Source organism: Myripristis murdjan, chromosome 11 (genome assembly GCF_902150065.1).
Source record: "Myripristis murdjan chromosome 11, fMyrMur1.1, whole genome shotgun sequence".
Classification (NCBI taxonomy): Eukaryota; Metazoa; Chordata; class Actinopteri; order Holocentriformes; family Holocentridae; genus Myripristis; species Myripristis murdjan.
The window spans coordinates 6,173,582-6,189,453 of NC_043990.1; positions in this window are offsets into that span (position 1 = coordinate 6,173,582).

Consider the following 15,872-nt stretch of genomic DNA (forward strand, 5'->3'; position numbering starts at 1 on the left):
TTTCCATTTAAGACCAAACAAAATCAAAGGAAATAAAACAACATATCCATCCACCCACCCACATACTCACATCCATACACCCATACACAAACAACAGCTACATCTGCTAGGACCCATAAACAAGACTGTTAGACACTGAAACGGGACAATAGAGAAAGAAACAGAAGAAAAAAAGGTCAAAGTATGATGTTTCCATCTCTTTTGCTCAAGACAGGCCAACAGATTATCACTTGAGTCCACTAGGCAAGAGGACTGAACAATCCAAATTTATAAAACAAAAATTTTAAATAAATACATGAATAAGTAAAATAAAAAGTCAGTAAAAAAAAAAAAAAAAAAAAACACACAGAGGAATAGCTTATTGTTGATTAACAGTTTGGGTAGAGTTAAGACAAAAGTCTCATCATCATGTTTTCTAATTAGAAGATAAAAAAAAAAGACAGACTTGCAAAATATGAAAGGAAGGGCTGCCACTTCAAGAAAAATCTTTTTTCTCTGACCCCCTTAAAGTATATTTTATTTTTTCTAAGGTTAAATATGACATCACATCTTTTAGCCACTCAGGATGTGATGGTGATGATGGGAATTTCCAGATTAGGAGAATCCCGCGTCATGCTAAGAGAGATGTAAATGCGATAATATTTTTTTGTTTTGTATTCAATGGTGAGGGGAGATTGTATGGTACTCCAAAGATAGCGATTTGTGGATTTGGTTCAATAAGAAGTCCTAAAACATGTGAAAGAGAGAGAGAGAGTATGACCAAAACATGTGGGTTAGATCTGCGGATGGGTGAGAACAACGCTCACATCGTGGATCTAAGTCTGGGTAAATCTGTGCTAATCTGGATTTACTACTTGATTTACTCACCTGCTAGTTGAATATTCAGTTCCTTCTCCCAGTTTGATTTGATTTTTTGAGATGAATGGTTTTCTAATGTTAAAAGGCTCTCATAGGAGAATGATATTAACCCTTTTTGGGCAGGGCGGTTAGAACTTAACATATCTTCCCAAACAAACTGTGGTGGAGGAGAAGGAAATGAAGAAAACTGTTTTTGTAGCTACACCCTTGAAAAAACTTAAACATATTGGAACGATGTAAATTATTTATTTATTTTTATTTATTTATTTATTTATTTTTGGAGAACATCCTGGAAAATGAATCTTGGTAAAATAGATCTTTAAAACATTGCAATAAGTCTTTCCATTTAGAAAAGGTACAATCCAGAGTAGAGGGAGGGAATAGATGATTGTTGCTGATTGGACCTAATACAGATGATGCTTTAAATGTGTAGCAGCTTCTGAATTGGATCCGTATTTTTAAGGTAGACAGCACTATAGGGTTCAAGGTGTAACAAAAAGGTTTCACTGAAAGAGATGAAAACACTAATGCTGGGAGTGAAAATGAACGACAAGCTCGGGATTCCTTGGCATGGAGCCACAATGTTATTTTTTGTATATTTGCGGCCCAGTAATAGTGGATAAAACTGGGAAGAGCTGGACCACCCATCTCTTTGTTTCGTTGAAGAAGAGTTTGACTGATTCTGGGCTGTTTGCCTCCCCAAATAAAATGCCCTGTTTGTTGAACAGAAAAAAAGTTTTCAGGAGGAATATAGGAAGAGACTTGATTTATCAGTGGAATTAGATTTGCTCTGTAAAGAGAGGAGAGGGAGCGAGTAATGTGTATACTGAGATACTTGAAACTTGAATAGCAAGTGAAATGGAAATGAATTTTTTGGAATCTGTAGAGATTTCTCCAAGAGTCATTTCTGTTGAATCTCTGCCCAGAGTAGCTAGCTTACTCCTCTCTGTTTGAAAATGTGGCTTCACTGTTTGTATCAATTACAGGGTGGCAGGAGGGATGGGAGATGGCTGATGTTGTAATTCCCACTGATGGCCAGACAAAGTTCAGACAGGTAACAGATTCCTTTAAACTCTCTTTAAAGCAATATCTTGATTTTAACACATCACCAGTGACACTGAGGGTCATGCTGGCTCGCCGTGTGCCACCTGAATGGAAAGCCACACACGTGAGCTCCCCTCCTCTCCCCAGGTCCAGTTTGCTTGTGTCCAGCTCCAGCTTGCTCCTCTGGCTGTAGGTGCCATCCCAAGCCTGCCTGTGGCCCGTAAAGCTGCCTGATCCCAGGGACCTCGACGTCCCATCAGCCCCTGTGAAGTTGTTGGGAGAATTCTTAAATGAACACGGAGTCACTGAAGTCAAAGCAGTTGCGTTTATTTCTCTTGCAGCAAGGAGACAAGTCAGTACAATAGTACAGAGTTATCTGAAGAAAAAGTTGAGCATGCGAGTCTTTATGTGCATGATTGTTGTCCAGTCATACATTGTTGCCAGCCACACACGTCATTGTTGTCATGGAGACTCATCTAGGAAGTGAAATAAGTTGGGTGCAGCACAAGATGCCACGGTGCAAAATGCTACATTCTCTGGTGAGAGTGACCATGGACAACAAGAAGAAGATACATGAGAACGCTATGTTCGAAAATTGTATACTGGCCCTCTGTTCTTTCTTACTTAGTATAAGATAGGCAGCACATTTTTCTAACATTTCCCTCCTGTTTATACTTATGAAGAAAGAAATAAAGAAAACAAAACATCATCAACTTTAATTCACACAAAAATGTAAACCACATAGTAATCATCGAAAAAGTCAACAAGGCAACACGTCATGGGAGTCAGAGGTTGCCAGAACATAACTCCACCGTAGGAGGTCAGTCTTTACCACTGCCTCAAGCTGAAATCCATAAACAAAAGCAATGTATATTCAACACAGGTGCGGGTGGCCTCCTGGTCATATCATCACGTCAGCACTTAACACTTCATGCAGATTTTCATTAAGTGAGTCATTATTTAGGAGAGGACCACCATCACACGCTGTCTTCCGCAGCCAGGGAGTCGTCGTCATCAGAGACTTGCTGGTACATAGTCTTAGTTAGTGTCGTGTCAATGAGACGCTGTACTAACCCACGGATGCAGGGAATGCAACAGCAGCCACAGGTGACCTGGATGGCTGCTACCACAGAGGCAGAGATTAGGAGAGAGGTCACAAGGCTGCTCCATTTCCCAAACCAGCTGTGCAGCATGTTGGAGAAGGGGTCATCCACACCAGAGTTCTCTGCCAGCTCCTCGGACAGGGAGGTGAGGCCGTCCAGGGCCTTGGTGACGCTGCCATCTGGGGAGGTGTTATTAGGGATAAAAGTGAAACAGAAGGTGCCAAACATCTTACACACACCACCTTTCTCTGCAAGTAACATATCCAAAGCCATTCTATTCTGCCAGGCCATGAGTGACGTTGGGCCCAGCTGTTCAGCAATACCTCTCACTGCATCCCTGGTGTAATTAACAAAGCACTGCTGATTGTAATAAATGTAATTAATCCAGTCTACATTTTTGTTTATTGTTGCCCACCAGAAGAAAACAGACTCAAAGCCCGCTGCTACTTGATTTCTGGCTTTAAATTCATCCGGGACGCCCCGTGGAACACCAATTCCATCAATGTAGATTCTGTTGTCAAATGAGCCGCCAGGTGTTTCAGACCTCCGTGGTCTGGACAGATGAAGACGAAGACGTCGTCCTAAATTTTTGAATTCAGCCATGGGGAACATGTGGAATGGCATGAGTAATTGTGTGAGTGCACAACTGCCATGCCAGTTTCCGGGGAGGTTGGGCCTGAGTTTCATATCTCCACACAGCCACCAGAGGTCCGCTCTCATAGCCGAGTGGTTTAGAAACCAGGAGGCCGAATAGTTCCCCACATCTGAAGTGATGTCAATTGAGGTCTGGCAGTAGTTGGTGGGCAGGCTCCCGACATGTCTACCATTATCACTACGTTTAAAACATGTATAATTTCCCTTATAGATCTGTATGGATGGGGGAACGTCCCGTTTTTCTACTGGGGGGAACAACAATGAAACAGTTTTGCAGACCTCAATTGGTTTAAAAGAGGCATCGTATAATCGTAGGACGCAGTGAAGGCCGCTGGGGTCATTTTCCGGTGTGAGTGCAAACGGGGTAGTGCCTAGCTGGGGTCTAGCTTTAGCACATGCAATACAATTAGTTTGTCCACTCTGACGGGCGGTATACATCATCCATTCTAGCCACTCATTTCTGTCAGTGTAGCCTGTTTCTATTGCCACTTTGTCCTCATAAGTGAGGTTAGTTAGATACGTCACAAATTGGGGAACTAAAGGTTCAGTGTCATTGGTTATTTGATCTTGTGAGGTCGTTGTGGCCTTCTCGACAACATTAATTATGAACTAACCTAATGGATCCTTACCACTTTCGAATGCACCAAGTACATACACTCCAGTGTCTGATAGCTGTGTCAGAGTGAGGGGATTACAATGTTTTGGTTTGCAAAATGATTCTGCATTGTTTTTTATTAGTGACATCCTAGTTTGTAGGGGGTCCTGGCCAGATGAGGCTTTGCGGGGTTTATATCCCCAATCATGTCGACCTGTGTTTAGAATGACAGACATCCATGACTCACACCAGTTATAGCTATGAGAGGAGGTTACACTTAGGGAGTGACCGGAGTGTCTGCCAGAACGAGGAGCATGAGGGTTTCCTGTTTCGCAGATATATTTTACTGACCAACCGTAGGATACTTCATTGCCGCTGCAGGAAACTACGGAACACAAATCAAATTGGGCGGTGCCATCCTGACCTTCTGTAAAATGTAGTGTCAATAATTTGTCTTTAGTGGACCTTTTGTCTCTGTTAAGCCGTTGCCTAAACGAGGCAGTGGTGTTATCTGGAGTTTGAGATGTTCTTTCAAATTTCTCTCTTTCCACCCACAGTATTGGAATAACTATGATAAGTGCTATTGTCAGCAGACAGCATAGGGTTCCACGCATGCCACAGAGGCCTGGCTGCCTAAACGGATGCCAAGACTTCTGCCTGTCCATATCCCTTACTTATTTTATCCTGCACCCTAGATTCCCGTGCGGCCGTTGGTTTCTTCACTGAGGTTGAGACGAGCTCCCCTCTATTAGGTGAGCCCCCCTTTGTAGTCAGTCTTTTGCCTCAGGGAACAATGGTGGGTAACTAAACTTTCCCTGCAATGTCTAAGCCAGGCATCAATAGCTTACAATGGGCTAGGTGGATCCACGATAGTCTTTCTGCTATCTTAACTGCGGTGGGTGTAGTGAGCAATACCTGGTATGGACCTTCCCACCTTGGGCTTGACCACGTTTTCCTCTTGATGACTTTAATTAAGACCCAGTCTCCGGGTTTCACGGTGTCAGGAACGTTTTCTGTAGTTTCTCCTGGAAGGGAATTAGCAGAAGACACTTCTTTGTTTAGTAGCAACTTTCTCATATAATCTGCCAGTGTTTGGTCTGCTTCCTCATCTATTCTACTAAAAGGTTTTAGTTGGGGTATAATATAAGGTCTGCCATATAACATCTCGAATGGTGTCAATCCTTTTGCTGTTGGCGTTATTCTCATATTGAGGGTCACTAGCGGTAAACAATATATCCAGTTCTTTCCAGTCTCTTCCATAGTTTTCTTTAGTTTATTTTTTAGGATGCCATTGTGTCTTTCCACCAAGCCTGCAGACTGGGGGTGATATGCACAGTGGTTTTTTAAGCAGATTCTTAAATTCTGGGCTATCAGTGATATGATTTTGTTAACAAAATGGCTGCCATTGTCACTGTAGATTCTCTCGGGGATGCCAAATCGCGGAATTACTTCTTTTACCAGTGCTTTTGCTACTGTTAGTGCATCTGGGGTTATCGTTGGGAATACTTCTACCCATTTGGTAAACATGTCAATAATGACTAGGCAATATTTCTTTCCCTCGCATTTGTTTAGCTCAATGAAGTCCATGCATATATGTTGGAATGGATATTGGGAATTTGGAAATTGCCCTCTTTTGGGCCGCACATTCCCTTGGGGGTTATGTTTTGCACAGGTTGGGCAGGCTAAACAAAATTTCTTACAGTAATTTGTGAAGCCATATGCCGTGAATACTTTTTGTATGATTGTTACCATCCCTCCTGTTGAGACATGGCTTAGCCCATGGCTTAATATCGCAGCATATCTAAAAAGGTTAGTTGGCAGTACTTGCTTTCCTTCAGTTATCGGCATAGGCAGAAATCCCGTGGGCGTCACGGGGGACAAGGCCCCTCCATCCAGAAAGTTGTCCCTCGCCCCCCACCAAAAAAATAATAATAAAAAAAATCATTAACACTAATAAAAAATTTTGAATAATATAATAATATTCAATGAAAGCACAATGCAATTGATGCTAATTATAAATGTAAAACTTTAAGTGTTAAAATAATAATAACAATAATATTACACCCTCCAATAATGAAATGGGATTTTCGCTCCTGGTTATCGGGCTGATGAATGCCAATTTCAAGGAGTATGTTTGTGCTTTGTCGCTTTATTTATTTATTCATTTATTTACTTTCATCCTATTTATTATAATCATAATGATTATTTTTCTTGTTTGAATAACTTCTCACACATTTGCACATGTACAAGGTATCGCTGCTGGGAAACCATTACTTCAACTGATTCACTGACAATTGAGAATTGAGTGTTAAGAGTTGTATGTCTAATAAATGATTGTTGGATTTGTTGTACTTTTATTTATTGAACTGGAAGCTGTCAGCTGAATTGCCTGTATGGGATAAATCAAGTTATCTGAATCTGAATTTCTGGTCGCTCTTCATTTAGCAACATGAGCTCTACTTTGGCTAAGTTTTACACTTCCTCTTCCTCAGGTCTCTTTTCAACTTCCTCTTACCCTTTAACCTCTTTTTCACCTGCTCTGACTCGTCATGTATTTTCTTTTCCTGTTGCCTACTTTTCTTCTGTCTGCAGTCTCTGGCCCAATGTCTTTGCTTTCCACATACATAGTATCCTTCATCTCTGCTTGCTGCTCCTTCATCACTTAGCAGAAAATCCTGTCCCATTTTCTTTTGTTAGGTTTGTGATTTTGCTGTGTTTTTTTTTTTTTCTTTTGCGCTACTTTGTTTTACTGTCGTAATGCTTCATCTATTTGTCAGTGATGCTGTTGTCCCTTTTCTGAAACAGCAGCTGAATAATAAATATAATAAACCAAAATAATAAATCAATAAATACATAAATAAATTTAGCGTTTTATAAATCTGTAACTAACTACTGTTGGTCTTTATTTGGCCTTCTAAAACTAGGGTTTCTGTTTTCTTTTTCTTTACCCCTTTTTCTTCTATTAGCTTCTGTTAACCATTCTCTAGCCTGGGGCAGGCCATATTTATCATTTAGCTTTCTTTTCCCCTGTCCAACCTTTTCTGTGTCTTTCACAAGTATTGAACATGTTTCTGGTACTAATTTGCCATTAAATCCAAACTTTTTTCTCCATATTTTTAGATGTTTGATGTTCTTTGGATCTTTTTTTTTTTTGTTTCATATATTTTGCATCCCCACTGATTTCAGGTTCTGATTTACAACAGTTACTTCCCATTTTTTTTTTTTTTTTTTTTTTTTTTTTATTATTCCCCTTCAGGAGCCAACCAGTTTGTATGACACATACGTTCCGAGCAACTGGTCCAATCAGCAAGAATACTGTTTCAGTTGTCACCGTTAGGTTTCCACAGCCAGACAATTGTCTGTTATTCAATGCTGAGACACTGCTGAATATCTACCTCCCCCCCCCTTTTTTTTTTTTTTTTTCCAACAGCCAGTCAGTTTGTATGACACTTACGTTCCGAGCAACTGACCCAATCAGTGAATGATCAATTCACTGAGACACTGTCGAAATATATATATACATCCCTTTACAACAGCCAGTCAGTTTGTATGACACTTACGTTCCGAGCAACTGACCCAATCAGTGAATGATCAATTCACTGAGACACTGTTGAAAAGTACATATATATTCATATACACTTTTTTTTTTTTTTTTTTTTTAATATTTTTTTTTTTTCCTTTTTTTTTTTCTTTTTTTTTTTTTTTTTTTTTCTTAAGACTGCAGTTTTCCCTTTTTAACGTGCACACGGAGTTATTTATTCCTGTAGCCTTCTCACATAGGCTATGGACTACTTTTGACTTAACTTCACTGGTTTATACAGGTCTTAGTTAGTCATGACTCAACTTCACTGGTTTTATACAGGTCTTAGTTAGTCATTCACTCTCATGAGTTCCCAGAACTCTTTTTCTTACCCTGAGTCCAATGAATCCGTGTTTTCTCTCCTTTTAAAAGATCCCGTCACCTTTTCCTCTTTCCAGTGGTGACTGGCCTCTGGTGACAGCAATTCAGCTGGAGGTCTTTTCTCAAGGAGTCCCGGACTCCCCCGTGCACGGTTTCAGTCCCGACCCTGGACAGAGGAAAGGTTATTGGGATCCGGCTCGAAGGACCAAGTTGTTGGGAGAATTCTTAAATGAACACGGAGTCACTGAAGTCAAAGCAGTTGCGTTTATTTCTCTTGCAGCAAGGAGACAAGTCAGTACAATAGTACAGAGTTATCTGAAGAAAAAGTTGAGCATGCGAGTCTTTATGTGCATGATTGTTGTCCAGTCATACATTGTTGCCAGCCACACACGTCATTGTTGTCATGGAGACTCATCTAGGAAGTGAAATAAGTTGGGTGCAGCACAAGATGCCACGGTGCAAAATGCTACATTCTCTGGTGAGAGTGACCATGGACAACAAGAAGAAGATACATGAGAACGCTATGTTCGAAAATTGTATACTGGCCCTCTGTTCTTTCTTACTTAGTATAAGATAGGCAGCACATTTTTCTAACAGAACTCCCAGCTCACCTCCAGGGAGAGGGGGGCGAAGCTGGACACCTCACAGTGGACGGTCACCACCTGGCCGGGAACAGCGAGAGGCAGAGGGGAGGGGTAGATGGAGAGAGACGGAGGCTGTGGGAGGAGGGGGAGTCACAAGGAGGAGAAAAGAAAAGATGAACGACAGAAAGAGAGAGAGAGAGAGAGAGAGAGAGAGAGAGGTTAATGATGTTCATGATGATGTGTAGACAGTATGGTTTACCCCTCTGATACTGCTACTTTTATAAGAGAATAATCTGTGCTTTTCAATGTTATTCCTGAACAGATACTCAGCAACAATGTCTCCATGCATGAACACTAACATGAACAGAAACTGAGTGAAATTCTTCCATCAAAAAATCTCTCTGCACCTGCAATAATCCTGCACAGAAAACATTCTCCAACAGTCTGAGAGTGAGCTAATTATTCATGGCATATGTCAACATGTCTGATTGTATTATGTTGTTTAAATTTGCCAAATACACAGATGAATATGAAATATCATGTTTCAAATCTTTTCTCTCTTTCTAAAATGGTTGAATGGAATAGTGATATAATTTCTGTCCATGTCCCCCGTCCTGATAACTTGAATATGTTTTATAGGTTCAGAAAACTGTTTTAAGCAGAAAACTGTAATCCCTTACTCTCCTTGGTATTGGTGGTTTATAATGTTGCTGATTAGGGCATTGAACCTCATTCAGATGTTACATTCATTACATGTCACTCTGGATGAGAGCATCAGCTAAATGCCTAAAAACAGGGAGGTCTTTCCAGGGAAATGTCCTTTGGTGCACAGGAAGTGATGTGTTTTACATTTGCTGCAGCGTCAACAGTGGCTTGTTTGGAATAAACACAAAATGAACTGTGTAGTTGGCAGAAGCAGTGACAACCTACATGACTGACCAGGCGAGGAAGAGAAATGTCAGAAAGTCAGAAAATATCAGTCCTGAGCTGAGTCCAACTGATCTCTGGGAAATGCAGTGCAAAAACACGACAAAAGTGTTTAACACCCCATATGTCACTCTCTCACTCGAGGATGCCCAGGTTTCCCTTTAATTGCTCAACACAAGACACAAGGATTCAGCATTTTGCTTTCCCCTCTCCTACAACCTCCAGGTCCACTGCGAGGTGGACCAGCGTGGCCCCTTCCTCATGTGTCTCAACCAAGCGGTCGGAAATAATACTGCAATAACTTTATTTATATAGGACTTATATAGATACAAAGTGCTTAACAATATGAAGACAGAGAGTTAAAACACAATGACCAAGTGACAGTAAATACATTGGAAAAGAGCTGAAACAACAACAAAAAACATCAGTAAGTTCACAGTATAAGAGATGAGTAGGAATAAGATCATAATTAAATGTTTCAAACAATTAGGGGAAGGACTTGAGATGAATAAAAACATGTTTTGATGATATGTTTTAATGATACACTATATTACCAAAAGTATTCGCTCACCCATTCAAATGATCAGAATCAGGTGTCCTAATCACTTGGCCTGGCCACAGGTGTATAAAATCAAGCACTCAGGCATGCAGACTGTGAAACAAGACATTTGTGAAAGAATGGGCCGCTCTCAGGAGCTCAGTGAATTCCAGCGTGGAACTGTCATAGGATGCCACCTGTGCAACAAATCCAGTCGTGAAATTTCCTCGCTCCTAAATATTCCACAGTCAACTGTCAGCTCTATTATAACAAAATGGAAGCGTTTGGGAACAACAGCAACTCAGCCACGAAGTGGTAGGCCACGTAAAGTGACGGAGAGGGGTCAGCGGATGCTGAAACGCATAGTGCAAAGAGGTCGCCGACTTTCTGCACAGTCAATTGCTACAGAGCTACAAACTTCATGTGACCTTCAGATTAGCCCAAGTACAGTACGCAGAGAGCTTCATGGAATGGGTTTCCATGGCCGAGCAGCTGCAGCCAAGCCACACATCACCAAGTGCAATGCAAAGCGTCGGATGCAATGGTGTAAAGCACGCCGCCACTGGCCTCTAGAGCAGTGGAGACGCGTTCTCTGGGGTGATGAATCACGCTTTTCCATCTGGCAATCTGATGGACGAGTCTGGGTTTGGAGGTTGCCAGGAGAACGGTACATTTCAGACTGCATTGTGCCGACTGTGAAATTTGGTGGAGGAGGAATTATGGTGTGGGGTTGTTTTTCAGGAGCTGGGCTTGGCCCCTTAGTTCCAGTGAAAGGAACTTTGAATGCTTCAGGATACCAAAACATTTTGGACAATTCCATGCTCCCAACCTTGTGGGAACAGTTTGGAGTGGGCCCCTTCCTCTTCCAACATGACTGTGCACCAGTGCACAAAGCAAGGTCCATAAAGACATGGATGACAGAGTCTGGTGTGGATGAACTTGACTGGCCTGCACAGAGTCCTGACCTGAACCCGATAGAACACCTTTGGGATGAATTAGAGCGGAGACTGAGAGCCAGGCCTTCTCGACCAACATCAGTGTGTGACCTCACCAATGCGCTTTTGGAAGAATGGTCAAAAATTCCTATAAACACTCTCCTCAACCTTGTGGACAGTCTTCCCAGAAGAGTTGAAGCTGTAATAGCTGCAAAAGGTGGACCGACATCATATTGAACTCTATGGGTTAGGAATGGGATGGCACTTCAGTTCATAGTATGAGTAAAGGCAGGTGAGCGAATACTTTTGGTAATATAGTGTAAATTCCACGGTCTTTACATTTTTCTCCTTAGTTGTCTCCCAACTTTCCCTTGTCTCTTTTCAATATATTGATTTAAAACAGCAAAAAATGTCAGTCGTCCTTTATCCAAGCTCTAAATTTTACCTAAGTTTTACCATTCCCTCTTGATATCTCTACATACTGACAGTTTAAGTGTTTCGGGATAAAAGAGACCAAATTAAGTTCTGTAATTTTCTCCCTCACTGTCTTTATACATTTATTATTGATCAAAATTATGTATAGTATATCGTGACCTCCTGTAGTGACATGCCTGCTAACTTACATCCACAGAGGTTTTGTTGTGTCCAACATGTCGCCATCACTGGATGTAATACTACTTTCAGCCACAAGAGGTCGCCAAAACGCTTTTAAAAACAGTGGCGGTTGTATGCTGCCCTCTTGTGGCTGAAAGTGGCACCACAGCCAACAGGGACAGGACGGTACAGCAGCAGCATCCAGCTACATGTTAGCTTCATCAGGAGATCGACATATTCAGACGACACAGAAGGGAAAACGATGTCTGCTCTCAACTTTTTCTCACATATTCTTAAATATAACAATTTTGGTATTAACTAAGGAATTAGATTATAATTTCTATTTTTTCCTTCAGTGTGTTTGTAGACTGTTTGTGGACTTCACCACTTCTTCGTGTGGTACTGTCATGTAGTTCATGTGAAAGCGCACTGCTGCCCTCTGGTGGCTGAAAACAGGCTGTACAGCTTGGTGCACTTGCTGTATTTGTACTTGGGATGTCTCACTCTCCCAAAATATTATCACTACTGTGTCAGCAACGGTAAAATTAAATGCAGAACTCTCAAAATAATTCTGACAATTAAAATGAATCTTTTTGAATCATTTTCAAACTTAGGAAAAAATTATAAAAAGCATTAATAGACACAGGCTCCACCTTTAAACAAGAAATATACAAGCTATTTGGATCTCCATAAAAATCAAATTGAAACATTAGATTAATTTAGAAATTGCTTGTCCTCTTCCATCAAAATAATTTGAAAATGACTTGAAAAAAGATATGCGTTTAGTTATTTATTTGTTTTTTGTATTTATTTAATTTATTTAATTAAATAATTAATCATTTCCGTTCCCTTGCATGCCTATTTTGATATAATGATTTGGGGGCAATCGGGGATATTGAAAAAATAATAATAATAAATTACAAGATCTTTACCAATTATTCTAATCCGTGTATCATTCGTTCTTTCTATTTTCAATTGCCAATCAAAAATTTAAAAAATGAAAAAGTGACTAGTTATTTTGTTATTTGTTTTTTAATCTAACACCAAAATCCAAAATGTGCCTGGTTTTTCATAGTTCAATTTTAGGCTCGGATCAAAAATACGAAATGGAAAAACGGGAATCAGGGCTGAATTTGATTTTATTATTTAATTGGTCCGGTTTACGTGACCCAGAAGTTTGGTAATGGCTCACAGCAGATCACAGCAGCAGGCGCATTCAGTCCCGCCACCCTGATCACCACCACCATCGATAGTTATTAGGCCTACATGTTGTTTCGAGGACCAAAGCGTGTGACTCTAAAAGAAGAGGACATGACAACCGAAAAAATCAGCTGAGCTTCTTAACAATGATGGGTAGTAGCTCCGGAGACCTTCTTAACCGATCCGGGAAACCCGGCCCTTTTCTGTGAAATTGCACAGTGGCGGTTCTGCCTATGTTGCCGCCCAAGGCGAAATTACTGCCTTGCACCCTTCCATGTTACTAGCCTACTCCTACCGCGGCGCCAGTCGGCCGCGGCATCAGGCGGGCCTGCCGCGGCACCGGACGGCATCAGGCGGGCCGGCCGCGGCACCGGACGGTACCGCGCCCACCCGGTCAGGTCTGCCAGATCTGACAGGTGAGCGTCCGGTGCCGCTCAGCTCAGCAGATTTTTTCGGTTGTCATGTCCTCTTCTTTTAGAGTCACAGGCTTTGGTCCTCGAAACAACACGTAATAACTATCCATGGTGGCGGTGATCAGGGTGGTGGGACTGAATGCACCTGGCTGCTGTGATCTGCTGTGAGCTACCACTCATTACCAAACTTCTGGGTCACGTAAACCGGACCAATTAAATAATAAAATCAAATTCAGTCCTGATTCCCGTTTTTCCATTTCGTATTTTTGATCCGAGCCTAAAATTGAACTATGAAAAACGAGGCATATTTTGGATTTTGGTGTTAGATTAAAAAACAAATAACAAAATAACCAGTCACTTTTTCATTTTTTAATTTTTGATTGGCAATTGAAAATAGAAAGAACGAATGATACACGGATTTATTCTCTTTATTTATCTTCCATTTATTACTTTCTCTTTTCAATATATTGATTTAGAACAGCAACAAAGAGATCAGTCGTGCTTTATCCAAACTCTAAATGTTTACCTTGTTTTCTATTTCAGTACACCGTAGAATGATCAAGCTCACATGCTGTCGCTGTGTTATCGCTGTGAGGCTCTGACCTCCTGCAGATTGTGATATTATTTTCAGCCACAAGAGGGCGGCAGATCTCCACTGGTCATGTTAATAACAGGTGAGAATATTCTTACTAAAGCTTGAAAATAATCCATTAAAAAAAAAATCCAACCTCTTTGTGAGTCATTTTAATGAGATAAACACGTGAGAGACCGTGATAAAAAACATTCATAGACCACAGGGTCCGTCTGTCAACAAGGAATATAGCCTACAAGCTATTCAATGTCATCCTGCACAACAACTTTAAAAATGACACTCATTTTACAAATTGATTGAATTATAATGTTTTATATATATTTCTTTTTTGCCTGAAATGATGATACTACACAGGCTACAGCCCACGTGCCTTTTCCTCTTAGCCTACCATTAGCCGAACCCCATTACGTCCTGTCTTATAGAGAAAAGTACATGACAGGCAGCACATGGCTTCAGACACTTCAATCATCTTTAGGACCTTACGGTGAATTCGGCAAACAATCTACAATGCATCTCTTTGTTCCAGTTAAAGTTGACATTTGTGTGGTGCGTCGCACTTCCGCACCCTTCTAAGTTATATTTAGATGGAAAATTGTGAAAATAATGAGCGGATCAATTATTAAATTTATGTTTGTTTGTTTGTTTTTTATTGAAGTGATTGCTGCTTAGTGTGATGAATTATGCAGCAATGAAGAATGACTCCTAAACATTTGCAAAAGGTTGTAAGTGGGCTTTATCTGGGGAAGGAGACATTAAGTTTGAAGAGTTTCAAAATTAATTTTAGCGTAACATCCTTATAAGAAAATGACACGCGGGGGCTTTGATGTGTCTGCAGTGGGTTTCCCCTGAAACTCACGCACTCCTTTTACTTTCACTTTTACAAACAGTACAGTCTGTTGAAAAAGCCACAAAAATAGATCAGGACTTCCTACGCGTATTTCAAAGTAAAATGATTATCGATAATCACATGTTTGCTTAGATGTAAGTGACAATGCAGCTATTCTCTCAGCATATTCTTCTTCTCACAGGAGGCCTATGGTTATATGCAGGATCAGGGTATATAAGCCTAAAGGACTTTCATATTGGTGTCCAGCCTGTCTGGGCCCCTCAGAGGAGCAGAGGTCACCCCAGGACACAGAGCAGGGAGAGGAAGTGATGCTGATGAATATAGTTCAGGAGGGGAAGATGTCCACACATTCATCATCCATCTGAAAAGCCTTTTGTGGTCAGATTGGAGTGACAGCGCAATATTACACGAGAGTCTGTGCTGCAGTGAAGGAGATGGACAGCAGGGGCCCTGAGAGCCAAACTGTGGGGGCCACAGAGACGGTGGGCCTCAGTTTGGTTGTGTCATGATTTGTTTTGGTAAGATTTGTCTTGCTGACGGTATTTGATGGATGATGGGTTTTTATCAGAGAATGTTTATTGTGCTTCTGGTCTCTTTAATAAATAACATTTCCTTTTTTATTGACCCATATTGTTTTGTTTTGTTTTGTTTTTTAATGAAAAAGATACACAGCATATGGGCTTCTTATATTCTGTGCATACAACCCAGTCATGACATGGATTGTTTTCCTTCTCAGAGAGCAGGTCCTTATAGATTTAAAGAAGAATTCACACCCTCTCTTCATGATGTTTTAGACAAACATGTATCAGATTTATCTTTCGTTTTCTCATTCCAGAAAATATTCCCTCGGACGCCTGAAGGAATGCAACAAAACAGGGTTTGCTAGAAACTTCCGTGGCCTGACATAAACAAATGAACAACAAACTCTGCCCTCTCTGTCGTCTTCCGGGTGTGTGTGTGTGTGTGTGTGTGTGTGTGTGTGCGCGCATGCCAAATTTTGCCAGTGATGCTGCCGTTTATCTCTCAATCTAAACCATGCCACTGCCCAACACCCCCTTCCTCCCCGCTTCTGTCCCTCCCTCCCTCC